The sequence below is a fragment of the Rattus norvegicus genome, chromosome 2 (genome assembly GCF_021556685.1).
Source record: "Rattus norvegicus strain SHRSP/BbbUtx chromosome 2, alternate assembly SHRSP_T2T, whole genome shotgun sequence".
NCBI classification, from domain to species: Eukaryota; Metazoa; Chordata; class Mammalia; order Rodentia; family Muridae; genus Rattus; species Rattus norvegicus.
In genome coordinates this window covers 163,633,660-163,645,714 of record NC_141535.1, presented here as the reverse complement: position 1 = coordinate 163,645,714, position 12,055 = coordinate 163,633,660, and the positions used below count along the sequence as shown (strand labels likewise).

At 37.3% G+C, this 12,055-nt stretch overlaps 1 protein-coding gene and 1 pseudogene across 3 annotated transcripts in view; one reads left to right on the top strand and one right to left on the bottom strand.

The window, feature by feature from the left end:
- LOC108350038 (uncharacterized) overlaps positions 1-12,055 on the top strand; it is a 231,441-nt gene that overhangs the window by 133,405 nt on the left and 85,981 nt on the right. The window lies entirely within an intron of this gene.
- On the bottom strand, positions 3,888-4,913 carry LOC148006707 (glyceraldehyde-3-phosphate dehydrogenase pseudogene; annotated as a pseudogene).

The following is a 12,055-nucleotide window of genomic DNA, read 5'->3' as shown; positions in this document are numbered from 1 at the left end:
ATAATGACAGAAGGGATAAGTTAGGGTGATGTGTGGTGAGGTATGGGGAACGGGGTGCCTTGGTGGTCCATGCTGAGGCATCCATTTTCCTTAAAGAACCAGACACATGATGATATAGTATAAGATAGACTTTATTCAGTGCATGGGAAAGGGAGTCAAGAGGGTATTAGAGAAAGAGAAGGGGGAAGGGAGGAGAGGAGAGGAGAAGAGGAGAGAAGAGAAGAGAAGAGAAGAGAAGAGAAGAGAAGAGAAGAGAAGAGAAGAGAAAAGGCTGACCATGAACATGTGAGGGAGAGGGGGAAAGAGAATGGGGAGGTGGGGAAGGGATTGGGATCAAGAAGGCAAGAGCAAGAACAGGAGCAAGAGAGAGAGAGGGGAGGCAAGCAGTGAAAAATGCTAACAATAGATACTTCAGAAATATTTATTTTAACATTTTATGATCATAGAATGTCTTTACCTCTTCTGGAATTTTATACATTATTTTCTTCAGTGGTTTTTTTTGATATTTATTTTTTATATTTCAAATGTTATCCCTTTTTCGGGTTTCCCCTCTCCAAACACCCTATCCCATCCCACCTTATCCTGCTTCTGTGAAAGTGCTCACCTACCCACTCACCCACTCCTGCCTCACTATGCTAACATTACCCTACACTGGGGCAACAAACCTTCACAGGACCAAGAACCTCCCCTCCCATTGACTCCAAATAAGTCCCCTTTAGCTCCTTCAGTCCTTTCCCTAATTCCTCCATTGGGGTTGCTCTGATCAGTTCCATGGTTGGCTTTGAGCATCCACATCTTTATTGGTCAGAATTTGTCAGAGCCTCTTAGGAGAAGCTATTACAGGCTCCTCTCAGCAAGCATGTCTTGGTATCAGCAATAGTGTCTGGGTTTAGTGTCTGCATATGGGATGGATTCCCAGGTGGGGCAGTCTCTGGATGGCCTTTCCTCAGTCTCTGCTCCACTCTATCCTTATATTCCCTTTAGATAGGAGCAATTCTGGGTTAAAATTTTGAGATGGGTGGGTGGCTCCATCCCTCCAGTGGTTGACCATGCCTATCCTCTGGATATGGTCTCTAGGTTCTCCTCCTCTTGTAGGGTATTTAAGCTGTCATCCCTGTGGAGATCTTAGAGGCTCCTGCTTTCCTTGTATCTGTTACTTTGTGATTGCTATTCCCAGTTCCCTGGCCCCCTTTGATACACACCTCTGTTCAAATTCCTAACACTCTGTACACTTCCTCAATCTCCTGTCATGCTTGATTTGGTCACTCTTTTTCCTCTCCCCCTACTCCATTCCTCTCAAGTCTCTCCCACCCTCTATGTCCCTTGATTATTTTGTTACCCCTTCTAAGTAGGACTGAAGCATCCTCTCTTTGGTCTTCCTTCTTCTTGAGCTTGCTATGGTCCATGAGTTGTATCGTGGGTATCCCAAGTCCTTTGCCTAACATCAATTTATCAGTGAGTACATAACATATGCGTTCTTTTGTGACTGAGTTACCTCACTCAGGATATTTTCTTTATCCTGAGAATTTCATGAAGTCATTGTTTTTAATAGCTGAGTAGTACTCCATTGTGTAAATGTACCACATTTTCTGTATTCATTCCTCTGTTGAAGGACATCTGGGTTCTTTCCAGTTTCTAGCTATTATAAATAAGGCTGTTATGAACATAGTGGAGCATGTGTCCTTATTATATGTTGGAGCATCTTTTGTGTATATGTCCAGGAGTGGTATAACTGGGTCCTCAGGTAGTACTATGTCCAAATTTTTCAGGAACCATAAAACTGATTTCTAGAGTGGTTGTACCAGTTTATAATCCCACCAAGAATGGAATAAGAGTCCTCTTTCTGCACATCCTCACCAGCATCTGCTGAGTTTTTGATCTTTTAATCTTAACTGTTCTGACTGGTGTGAGGTAGAATCTCAGGGTAGTTTTGATTTGCATGTCCCTAATGACTAAAAATGTTAAACACTTCTTTAGGTGATTCTCAGCCAACTGTGGAAGTTGAGAATTCTCTGTTTAGCTCTGTTCCCCAATTTCTAATAGGGTTATTTGGATTTCTGGAGTCTAACTTCTTAAGTTCATTGTTTATATTGTGTAATATCCCTCTATTGGATATAGGATTGGTAAAGATCATTTCTCAGTCTGTTGATTGCCATTTTGTCCTATTGACAGTGTCCTTTACCTTACAGAAACTTTGCAATTTTATGAAGTCCCATTTGTTTATTGTTGATTTTAGAGCAGAAGCCACTGGTGTTCTATTCAGGAAATTTTCCTCTGTGCCTATGTATTCAAGGTTATAATGGTTTCTCGGCTTTGGTTAGTTTTACTAATATCCCTATCACTTATTGTTTTGTGATGGGATTATAAATAACAGTTTTCATGACTTTTTTGTAGCTATATAGAAAATCTTCAAGGTTTTAAAACTTTTAAGTTGTACCCTTCCAATTTTCTGTAAGACATTTTTCATTTTCAGAATTTCCTCACCTAATTTTTAAGTATTGTATGCTGCAGATAGCAAGTAGAAGTAATTTTTCTTTGGCCTTAATATTTGTACTTTTTTTTTACTTTAAATATTTGGGCAGTATGATTCATAAAAAGTAAAACAATACATACCTCTGACTTACCCAGTTTTAGAAGAAATGCTTTCATTATTTTACCCTGTAGTTTGATCCTGTCTTTAGGTTTAGCCGATACAGTCTTTACTCTGTTTAAGTACTCCTACATTCCATTAGACCATTCTCAGGAAAGGAAAGTTTGTCAGAGTAAATTTCTGTGTCTGCTTAAGTGACTTACACTGTTTATCTTTTAAACTGCTCATACACTGTGTGTCATTAATTGATATGTGTATGTTGAAGTAAACTTGGATTAATAGAATGAAATCATTCAGGTCATAGTTTATAATATTCTTAATTTGTTCTTTAGTTAGGATTGCAAGCATTACTCAAAATTTTTATGTCCATTTTAATCAGAAAATAGTTCTATAGATTTCTTTTTTGTGTTTTGTACTTATATGGTTATTTTTACTGCTTCAGTTTCATTTCTTATATATTTTTTCATATTTTAAGAAGTTTGATTTAATTCTAGATTTTTTATATGTCTACCTGTTCAACCCTATTTTCTAGATTTTCTGTATTTGGAAGTTTTAGTTTGCAATATAATCTCTACTGATTCTCTGATTTTCCTTGTTATTTGGTATCTAGATTTTAAATATCCGAATTTATTAATTTATATCTTTCTTTTTCTTCTGTTTGTTTGGCTAGCTTATTTGATGACAGCTAAAAATGCACTGCTAAGTTATTTGTTTGATAATTCTCTGATTATTTTAATGTTAGCAATAAATGTTTCAGACTTTTTGAACTAGACTTTTCATCATATCCTAGAAAACATTTAAATTTCTCTCAAGACTTGATCAGAGACCAACCAGTACTTCATAATACATTATGCAGTCTCCACAAATGTGGATGAATTTTGTGTTTTATCTTCTCTTGATTTCCAGTTTTATTTAGTTATGATACTAAAATTTCCTTTGAGTGGGCAAACAGTTGTTTGTTGGTATTAAATATTATATATTCTAAAATGCTATTCAATCTACAGTGCTCTTTCTTTGAAGCTAATGTATTCTATTTTGGTCTAGATAGTCTCTATTTCTAAGAGGTGCTTATAGAAATCACCAAGTATTACTGCATGAGGAGCTACGTATTCTTAGATGTTCTTAGATGTTAATAGGATGTGTTTGTTTGTTTGTTTATTGTGAGTATAGCAAATCTTATTGTTGGTATTCAAGAGAGCAGGGCTCCCTAGGCCTCTGTGGTTATTGTGGAGGTCTTGAATGGAAACTGTGAGGGAGATGCTCAGTATTGGGGGTCAAGTTGAACAGGAACTCCTCTTCAGCCATGGGCCCATCTCTTGCTATCAAGAGCATGCTGGAGTGGGTGCTCCTCCTTGGAGGCCATGTAGGCCTTGAGGTCTATTATCCTGTTGCTAAAGTTGTATTCATTGTCATACCAGGAGATAAGCTTTACAAAGTTGTTATTGAAAGTAATGCCAGCCCCAGCATCAAAGGAGGAATAGGAGATACTGTTTAAGTTGCAGGTAATAAGCTGGTACTCAATGTAGCACATGATCCCTTTTAGTAGTCCCTTTGATGCCTGCTTCACCACCTTCCTGTTACTTTCATACTTTGCAGAGCTTTCTAGGGGGCATGTCAGATATATCCTGGGTCACAACACAGAAAGCCATGCCAGGGAGCTTCCCCTTCAGCTCTGGGATGACCTTGCTCACAACCTTGGCAGCACCAGTGGATGCATGGATGATGTTCTGGGCAGCCTCACAGTCATCATGCCTTTGCATAGGGGCCATCCACAGTCTTCTGAGTGTCAGTGAACATGGTCATGAGTCCTACTTGATGCATACTTCTTCATAGATGATCTTGGCCAGGGGGGCTAAGCAGTCGGTGGTGCAGGATACATTGCTGACAATCTTGAGTAAATTGTCATACTTCTTATTCATAACCATCACAAACACAGGGAAATCATCAGAAGGGAAGGGGATGATGATCCATTTGGCTGTACCCTTCAAGTAGTGCCCAGCATTCTCCATGGTGGTATAGATGCCAGTAGGTTCCAGGACATACCAAGGACGAGCATCACCTCATTTGATGTTAGCAGAATCTTGCTCCTGAAAGATATTGATGGAATTCATGTTGATGACAAGTTGCCCATTCTCAGTCTTGACCTGCTGTGGAATATGCCATGGGTATAATAGTACTGTAATATGTAGGCCATGTAAGTGAGGTCAATGAAGGAAACATTGATGCTGACGATCTCTACATTGCCAAATGCAGATGAAAAGGCAACCCTGGTAAACACTCGCCCAATACAGCCAAATACATTCATTAGGACCTTCACAACCATGTCTTGGGGATGAATGAGTCTAGCATGACACAAGAAGTGGTCTCTGGAACTGGGAGGAACAGAGATCCCTTTTCAATTTTTTTTAGATTGTTATTCTTTACTCTTTCTTTCTTTCTTTCTTTCTTTTTTTTTTGTAGTCCAGTTGTTATACCTCTTCCAGGGAAACCTCATCCCATAGCTCCTTCCCTACACTGACCCTGTCGCCAAGAAGATGTCCCTATCATGCACCCCATCCAAACAGACCTCCCTACTTCCTGGGACCTCAGGTTTCTGGAGGGTTAGGTGCATCTTCTCTCTCTGAGGCCAGACCTGTAACTCCTCTGTTGTATATGTGTTGGGGGTCTCATATCGGTTGATGTATGCCTCCTGGTTAGTGACTCAGTGTGTGAGAGATCTAGGGGATCAGGTTAGTTGAGACTGCTGGTCTTTCAATGAAGTGACCCTTTTTAGTTATTTTAAATGAAATATAAAACCTTGCTATTTGATACATATATTTTTATTGTTATTATATTTTGACTGATTTTTTCTTTCATAAGTACACATTGATCTTCTTTATCTTCTCTGATAAATTTTAACAGGAATCTTGATTTATTAGAGGCAAATGTATAATCTTAGTTTCTATATGCCTTCATTTACTTCATAGATATGTATTCATCCTACCACTTCGAGTCGGTATAAACCTTTGTTAATGACATGTTTTTTCATTTATTGTTTACTTTTTTATTGTTCATTTTATTTATTTACATTCCAAATGATATCCCTTTTCCCAGTTCCCCCCCCACACACACAAGCCTGCTATTACCTCTTCCCTCCCCTCTGCCTCTGTGAGGATACTCCCTCACCCACCCACCCACTCTTGCCTCTGCAGCCTAGCATTTGCCTGCACATTCAAGCCTCACAGGATCAAGGAGCTCCCCTCCCAGTGATGCCAGAAAAGGCAGTCCTCTGCTACATATCCACCTGGTGCCATGGGTGTCCCCTGTGTACTCTTTGGTTGATGGTTTAGTCCCTGGGAACATTGGGGGGGTGGTCTGGTTGGTTGCTATTGTTGTTCTTCCTATGTGGTTGCAAACCCTTCAGCTCCTACAGTCCTTGCCCTAACTTCTGCATTAGAGTCTCAAGCGCAATCCAATGTTTGAGTGTGAATATTCACATCTGTATTGGTCTGGCTCTGGCAGAATCTCTCCGGGAACAAAATTTCAGGCGTCTGGCAGTAAGCACTTCTTGACATTAGCAATAATGTCTGGGTTTGGTGTCAGCAGATGGGATCGATCATGATCCCTAGGTAGGACAGTCTCTGTATGGTCTTTCCTTCTGTTTCTGCTCTAAAATTTGTTCCTGCATTTCCTTTGACAGGAGAAATTCTGGATTAATAATTTTGAGGTGTGTGGGTGGTCTCAACTAAGGACTGTGCCTATCCACTGGATATGGTTTCTACAGGTTTCTATTTCCCCTTTGCTGAGTATTTCAGCTAAAGTCCTCCCTGTTGGGTCCTGGGAATCTCTTGGGTCTCTGGCATCTGGGGCTTTCTATTGGCAACACCCAGTTCCTCCTCCCCAACTTGAAAATATTCTGAGTGAGGTAACACAGTCACAAAAGAACACTCATGGTATATACTCACTGATAAATAGATATTATCCCCAAAGAAGCTCAGAATACCCACGATACAACTCACAGACTATATGAAACTCAAAAAGAAATATCACACCAAAGTGTGGATGCTAGCATACCAAGCAGTAGGGGGAAGAGGTTAATCTCTAGGAAGTAGATGGAGAGAAGGATCTGGGAGAGAGAGGGGGATAGAAAAGGGGGTGGCAGTTTAGATGTGGGAGGAGATGGGGGAGAAGTACCGAGGGTCAGGAATGATATGATTTTTTTTTTTACAAACTACAGAATATTTACTTGTTTTCTTTCAATTTTGTTGATTAATTGTTGTCCTCTTTTAGCAAGAGAATTTAGAGCATTTTCACTAGGGATTAACACTGAGAGAAGTTCTCAAAGTCCTATGATGTTATTCCTCATTTTTCTGGTTTGTTAGATAACTTACTTCCCCATTGTTAAGATTTCAATCATTCACTGTGTTGGATGTGTTGGATAGTTTCCTATTTCTCTCATAGAAATCTATTCATGTGTAGAATATATTCTTCCCTACATCTTGTGGTTATGGTTTTCTTTCTTTTTTTTTTGTTAGAGTTTCTTATGCACTGCTGCGGTATGAGGGGGTTTTGATGAATCTCTTTAGTGTATGCCTGCTAAGAAATGCCCTTATTTCCCTCCTGTTTTATGTTGCTAGACTTAGTTTACGGTTTACAGTTTTTTTTCTTTAGCCATTCTAACAGTGGTTGTTTTTCTTTTTATACCTTTTAATATTATTTCTCTATTTGTACCTTGAATATCTTAACTGTAACATATGCAGAGTTTCTTCTTTGGCTATTCCTGTTAGGAATTCCAGTGCTTCTGTACCTGGATCTTCATTTATTGCTCTTGATTTGAGAACTTTTGTGCCATTTCATTGTTTTATGTGCCATCTTCATCTAAGTTCATTTTCATTATTTTATGTGCCATCTTCATCTAAGTTCTTTCTTCTATCCCTGTCTTATATTATCGATCATATCCTAGAATTCTTAGATGCTTTGGATACTGTTGGTTTTTTTAAATGGGTTTTAAATGTACCATTTCAGTAAATTTTCACTCCATCTCAGATACTTGTTCTCTTGCTTTTTCTAGACTATGGTAATGCATTTTATTTAATTTGAGTTTTAAAAGAATTTCCACTTAGGGATCCATCCCATCTGCAGACACCAAACCCAAACACTACTGTTGATGCCAAGAAGTGCTTGCTGACAAGAGACTGGTATAGCTGTCCACTGAGAGGCTCTGTCAGAGCCTGCGCAATACAGATGCAGAAGCTCTGAAGCTTGGAGCCAACCATTGAACTGGGGTTCATGGGGACCCCAGTGGAGGAGATAGGGGAAAGACTGAAGGAGCTGAAGGATTTCATAACCCCTTAGGAAGAACAACAATATCAAAGAAACAGACCCCCCAGAGCTCCCAGGGACTAAAACACGAACTAAAGAGTACATAGGAGGGACCCATAGCACCATCTGCATATGTACCAGAGGATTGCCTTATTTAGCATCAATGGGAGGGGAAGCCCTTGGTCCTGTGGAAGCTCGATGCCCCAACTTAGCAGAATATTATGGTGGTGAGGCAGGATTAGGTAGGTGGGTGAGTCCCCTCATAGAAGCAGGGGATGGAGTAGGGGACTTGCCAAAGGGAAACCAGGAAGGGCGATAACATTTAAAAAGTAAATAAATGAAATAACCTTAAAAATTAAAAGACAAAATACAAAAGAGGAATAGAAAAAGTGTCTGAACATGCAATTCATAAGTAGTATCACAGTTTTCTAGCCAAGATTGAGTAAATAAACCATAGTTAAAATTTAAAAAAAAGAATTTCCACATTCCTCTCTGTATCACTTTTCTTGCTGTATCTCTTAATCCTGATGCTGAGTTTATCTCATATGTTGCTGAATTCCATGTTATTACCTTGCACTGATCTCCTTACATCATGCATTGGTTGTTTCCTTTGAAATTTAATGTACTAGTTTTAAAAGTACATTTTTTTTAATTTAGTCTGATATTTCAACTGCCAGTGTCAGTAATTGAGGAGTTATCTCATTGGGTACTATGCTATATTTGCATATTGACACATGTACATTTGTTTATTTTAAAATATCATTCATATTTAATTGGGAGTTTTTAGTAAGTAGGCTAGTCTGGTCAGCTTGATCACCAGTAACACACAATCAGGAAAGGAAAAGAAACTACTTCAGGAAACATAGTAAGATATAGAAATACACAGACATTTGATTAACATTCAACATCATATGACCAATGCTCATAAAAAAAATACTGAAAAATAAGTGGTAGGAATTATAATATATAAATAGTAATTAAATGAGTTAACAGGAGTAAGAAAGGAAAGGGGAAATATAGGTTAGACAAAATTAAATAAGAAAGAAATGAAAAGACCCATCAGAAAATAGTGGTGAGTAAAAGATAGAAATATATGATATGATATGTGTGTGTGTGTGTGTGTGTGTGTGTGTGTGTGTGTTTGTGTGTGTATGACAGAGCTGGAGCAATAGAATAGTCAGTGTTTTTGCATGTCAAACACTAAATTGAGCTCTATCAGATTTCAAAGTTAATGAGAGGTGATAAGGTCTGCATTATAACACAGAGAACTCTGTCCTCTTGCCTATTTCATTGTTTGAGCAAACCTTGTACATAGTAACCTTTTGACTTTTCGTTGCCTTTCCCTTTTCACTGTTTCATCTGGAACCTCTCCTTCCTTCTCCATTAGAAGCTCTGACACGTGAGTATCCTTAGCTTTAAATTCCTCTGCTTAACTCGATTTTAAAGCATATGGTCCTGTTCAAAATGACAACTTGCCACAACTTTCTGAAATATGGGTTGAGACATACAGGGTCTATGATTTACATGTTCATCCTCAAGACCACTGACTTCCAAAGTTCCCAATTGAATTTGAATTTTGGGCCATGGGTGTTTATTATTTGGGTAAGGTAGCCAGTGTCTCCTCACTAAGGCCATCTGGCTTATGTTTTTGCAAAAGGACTCTGCCTGTTGTTCATCAGCTGGGCTCTTAGGTGAACCCTGTGCTGCTTACATCTTTATATGCAGTTGGACTTTTGTCCCTTAGAAATCTTAGTATTGTCTCCTATTTCCCTTTGTGATTTCTGCTGTGGTTCTTTTCTTTGTTAGAACTGTCTTTCTTCTGGGGTCCTGACAATTCTCATTCCTTCCATCACAAGACAGATCTTCCTGTCTACCACTGTCTCTAAAAGTTTTTCAAAATTTATTCTTTTAGTGGATGTATTTGGGCCGGTTATGGTACCATACTATCCTTATTTTAGAACTTCTTCATAGATACTGTTTTAACTTTTAGATTTTTATGTATTTTCTATTTCTCTATTTTCAAGCCCATATGTCAAATTTCCTCCTGCAGCTCAAACATGCCTATTTTATACTAATTTTGTGACTACATTGAAAGTGAGATCTATCTTTGTTATTTTTCCTTATGTAAATTTATGAACCCTCTCAAAAATATATTTTCAGAGAAAAGAAATTTAACATTGTTCTATCTTTCAACACTCTATTTGTATTTTCTATACCTGAGGTCTTTCTCATAAGTATTTTTATGTTATAATCTTCAATTTCCCTGTCCTGTGTGGCATAATCTGTTTTACTATATTTTGTATAACCTACTCATGCATATATTTGCAACTAAGAGTTTGATAAAAATGTAAGGACTTAAGAAAAAAACACCACTGTTCCTTTCACGAAATGAAAGTATAAATTAAATATTTTTATTTATGTTTCAATTTTGGTATTCTTTTCAATAATTGTCTCGTCTTCCTCTGAGTTGTAATTCTCTTGTTCATATAAAGAAAATTACTGAATTAAACATTCTTATTGTTTGTGATACCATTGAGAAATACAAAGAGAAAGGAAATAATGAAGCTTGAATACAGTTTCTGCTGTCATAAAAGCACATTTAACTACCTATGTAGATTATTACTGAAACTTAACCATGTATTTACACCTTTTGAGTCATTCCTGATAAAATGAAATATGCCCCCCAAAGAAGCATTGGCACAAATATAATTGAATATACATCATTCTTTATGTATGCTATAGACAACATCTCTGAATTTACTTAATTTCCATTGAAAATTTATAAAATAAATATTTTATCCTCATTCTACTTGGGAGAGATGATAACATTCCTTCAAAGTTGTTATAGTTAATTAAATACTCCGTTCTTACTTGTCATCTAGTAGTCAGTATATGAGAGGAGAAATAAGAAGAAAGAAACAGGAACAAAAAATATATAAAAACTAGCATTATAATGACCAGTTAATAATAAAATAATTTGTTTAGTATGAAATGGCTTTAAAAACATAGACTTTATGTTTCTTTTGAGTCTTGTATTGATCAATTCTCTTAGTCAGAAAATATATTCTACTCCAAATAATGTGAAAGAAAGCAGATTTGTTCAAAAATATCAAATGACATAGAGAATTGCTATATTGCTACAGAAAATGTCAAAAGCAATATTTAAGAATTTCTTCATATATAGGTATCAGTGAGAAAATTTGTATAATATAAATACTGTTGATACAATCTTTCAAGAAAAGATGTATAATATATAAAACATTATAGTTACCAGTATATCAGTATATTTAAAGAACTACAACATTCATATTGTTTTATTGAAATCTCATAGGCATGTTGACTGATACTCATGAGAACAGTGTTTGGAATGAACTGCTCCAACAGCTGTTCTTGAAAACACAAAGCCCATAAAATTTTATAGTTCAAACAAAAGTTCTAGATTATGATGTTATATAAAGTGTCAAATTATGCCCTCCACCACAGCTATAAAAAATTCCCCATGACTGGAATTCTTTCTATAATGGAAGGGCCTAACATAACTATAGTAGATTTGTGTCACTACAGTAATACCTTGAATGACCAGCTTACACAGAAGGAATGCTATTTTCATTCTGTGTTTTGTTACTTAGAGTGGATGATTTGTTTGTCACTGAATTTGGGGCTGCCATCTAAGACTGTTGTGTGTGGTGCAGTATATTATTGAATGTACAACAGCTGTAGACAAACACTCTCTTCTTCAGAAAAATCTACAGGTGATTGTGGGCTCAGGGCTTTAGCATCACATTTTCTATGGTCTTCCTACAGATGTTCTACTGCCTGTCTGTGGTGGTGCTGAATGATTTACTTTCCTCTGCTTTAATGAAATACAATGGCCATGACAACTGAGAGAAGATGGGTTTTATTTGAACTTACAGTTCTAGAGGCTTAGAGTCCATGATAGTAGAACAAAGGTGTGGCAGGAAAAGGAATAAGCAAAGGCTCACATAATGAACACCAAGCAGAGAATGAACTGGAAATGACATGAATCTTTAGTTCTCAAATTCAACCTAAGTGGCATATGTCCTTTAGAAAAGCCACATCTCAAAATCTATCAAAACTGTGCCGCCACCTGGGACAAAGTACTCAAATTCCCGAGCATCATTTCCTTAAATCTCCACATACACC